The sequence below is a fragment of the Peromyscus maniculatus genome, chromosome 11 (assembly GCF_049852395.1).
Source record: "Peromyscus maniculatus bairdii isolate BWxNUB_F1_BW_parent chromosome 11, HU_Pman_BW_mat_3.1, whole genome shotgun sequence".
Lineage (NCBI taxonomy): Eukaryota > Metazoa > Chordata > Mammalia > Rodentia > Cricetidae > Peromyscus > Peromyscus maniculatus.
Window position 1 is genome coordinate 58,174,198 of NC_134862.1, and position 3,331 is coordinate 58,177,528.

At 42.7% G+C, this 3,331-nt stretch overlaps 1 pseudogene; it reads left to right on the forward strand.

Annotated features, from left to right (window-relative positions):
* Positions 1–1,299: 1,299 nt before the first annotated feature.
* LOC102924125 (MICOS complex subunit Mic60-like) lies at positions 1,300–3,020 on the forward strand (annotated as a pseudogene).
* The last annotated feature ends 311 nt before the right edge of the window (positions 3,021–3,331 follow it).

The window sequence follows — 3,331 nt, forward strand, 5'->3', positions numbered from 1 at the left end:
AGGTTGTTTCCAGGTTTTGGCTATTACAAACAATGCTGATATAAACAGGGTGAGCAAGATGTCTGACCATAAGTAATGGCATCCAGAAAACCCACTCATACCCAAGGGTGGATCCAGATCACAATTCCAGGGCCCCCTCAAACAGACCCAGTTATACAACTGTCTCCAGTATGCAGAGGGTCTAGTCCAGTCCCACGTAGGTTCCACAGCTGTTGGTCTAAAATTCTTGAGTTCCTTTGAGCTTTGTTCAGTTGTCTCTTTAGATTTCTTCATCATGGTCTTGCCCCCATTCCCTTGCTCATATAATCTCTCTTCCCTCTCCATGAGTAGACTCCCGGAGCTCACCCAGTACTTGGTTGTGGATCTCTGCATCTGCTTCCATCAGTTACTGGATGAAGGCTCTATGATGACAGTTAGGGTATTCACCAATCTGATTACCAGGGTAGTCCAGTTCAGGTTCCCTCACCAATACTGCAACAATTAATAAATGGAACCTCCTGAAAATAAGAAGCTTCTGTACAGCAAAGGACACAGTAATTAAAACAAAACGACAGCCTACAGAAGGGGAAAAGATCTTTACCAACACAACATCTGACAGAGAGCTAATCACCAAAATATATAAAGAACTCAAGAAACTAGACAGCAAAATATCAAACAATCCAATTAAAAATAGGTTACAGATCTAAACAGAGAATTCTCAACAGAAGAAAAAAAATCCCCTCCAAAAAATATTTAAAAAAGATATCTCTTTCATGCTCTCCCACTCCTTCTCTCAACCAGCTTGACCATCCCGTACCCTCATGTTCTCATCCCCCGACCTCCATCCCATACCCTCTATTGCCCACCCCCATCCACCGTTTATTCATCGAGGCATCCTGTTTCCCCTTTCCAAGGTGATCTGTACATCCCTCTTAGGGTCCTCCTTGTTTCCAAGCTTCTCTGGATCTGTGGGTTGCAGTCTGATTATCTTTTGCTTTATATCTAGTATGTATTTATGAGTGAGTACATGCCGCATTTGTCCTTCTGAGTCTGGGTTACTTCATTCAGGATGATATTTTCTAGCTCCATTCATTTGCCTGCAAATTTCATGATGACATTATTTTTTACTGCTGAGTAATACTCCATTGTGTATATGTACCACATTTTTTAATCCATTCTTTGGTTAAGGACATCTAGGTTGCTTCCAGGTTCTGGCTATTATGAACAGTGCTGCTATGAACATAGTCTCTGTGGTATGCTTAAGCATCTCTTGGATATATGCCCAAGAATGTTATTATTGGGTCTTGAAATAGATTGATGAAGAGCTTAAAAGATACTGTGAGCCAGACTGTGTTCATCAACATGCAGGGTACTGCAGCCAAGAATGCTGCAGTCCAGGCCATAAGTGCACACTCGAACATACTGAAGACAGCCATGAGCAATCCTCAGATTACAGGTAAGAAGTTGACACAGTGGCGTACAGTGGAGGGTGTGTTAAAGGAACAAAGAAGAAAGGCAGTGAATGAAGCCTGATGATGCCATTCTCAAACTAAAAGAGAGTTAGAGAAGGTTAAAAGTGTAAGCCTCACATAATTGCCCCAGAACAGATACTTCAAAACATTATAGTTGATCTGGATAATGTGCTCAGAAAGATCCAAGATGCTCTTTTTGAAGCTAAGGTAGTGTCTCAGCATCGTGAATTTGTGGTCCAAGCAAGGGATGGATTTAGAAAAGAGCTGAACATTATTATGTCAGATGTCACTCCTAGAAGGAAATGGATTAGTCTTTCTGACCTAGCCAACAAGCTCTCTACCGATGAACTGATTGCTTATGCCTATGGTAGCACCAATCAGCTCCACAGAGTGCTAGTGCAGCAGAAAGCCACAGAGAGTCAGCACATTGAGCTAGCCTTGGAAAGGCAAAAGCTGGAAGAAAACGGGGCCTTTGATTGAGGAAAAGGCACTGGAGCAGTACAGAGATGAAACACAGGCTGAGCAGGACAGAAAGTAGAAGAAGTCAGGGATGCCATGGAGAATGAAACGTGGACCCAGCTTCACTGACAGGCAGATGCCCACACTGATTCCTTATGAGATGTCCCCAAGGTGCAATAATAGGAATTGAAGAATGAATTTGAGCAGGGCCTGTTTGAGAAACTCTCTGAGCAAGAACTAAAGTTTCATTGTCACAGACAAGAACAAGTTGACAACTTTAATCTGGACATGAACACTGCCTATGCTAGGTTGAGCCGAGTCTGTTCAGAGTCATGCAGCTGCTGAAGAATCAGCCAGAGAAGCCCACCAGCTCTGACAGTGATTGGAGGCATTAAAGTACAGCATGAAAACCTCATCTGCAGAAACACCTAATATACCACTGGGGTCTACAGTTGAGTCAGCTGTTCTGATAATAAATTTGCCAGGCTTTAACTGCAGCCATTGCTCCGGGGATCTGGACACTAGGGGTATACAGTAAGAAGACCATACAATCCCATTTCTGTGTTGTTCAAAAACAAGCCTAAAGAGTAGCAACGATTAGCGGAGCGGTGGTAGTGCACGTCATTAATCCCAGCACTTGGGAGGCAGAGGCAGGTGGATCTCTGTGAGTTCAAGGCCAGTCTGGGCTACAGAGTGAGTTCCAGAAAAGGCGCAAAGCTACACAGAGAAATACTGTCTAAAAAAAAAAAAAAAAAAAAAAAAAAAGAGTAGCAATGATTGATGAAACCAGAAGTAGCCTGTCCCAATATTTCCTCTCCTACTTACAGTCCCTACTTCAGTTCCTACGTAAGCAAGTGAAGCCACTGCATGGCTCTACCCTGAAGATATAAACACATTTAAATTTCTTTCACATGCCTCCTATTGCATTGAGCATGGTGACTTGGAGCTGAGAGCTCAGTTTGTCAATCAGCTAAAAGAGGAGTCTAGAAGAATGGCAGAGGACTGGCTGAAGGAGGCCCAAAGGATCCTAGAAGCTAAGCAGCTAATGAAGATCCTGACTCATATTCCAGCACTGTAGAAATAGGAACCTCTTTAGTGCACCAAGAGTGAGGCCAAGGAAGAATTCTGTACTGTCATATTTCATATCAAAGGAAATAAGCATTGGTTATCTGCAGGATTTGCAACAAGGGTCCCAGATTCATCTCAAAGTCCTGTGTGAGATGTTAACACCTCTTACATTTACTTTCCATATACCACTATAATGCCAGTGAACACCAGGAGGCTTTATTTGCAACTTGGGTAACACTTCCAATTTTGCAGGTTTTACTGGTCAGGGTTGTGAGCCACTCAGAATAAGGTTTTGATCCCTACTATTGATTCTGCCCTTGGAGCAAAATGAATAAAGCAACACAATGAAAATA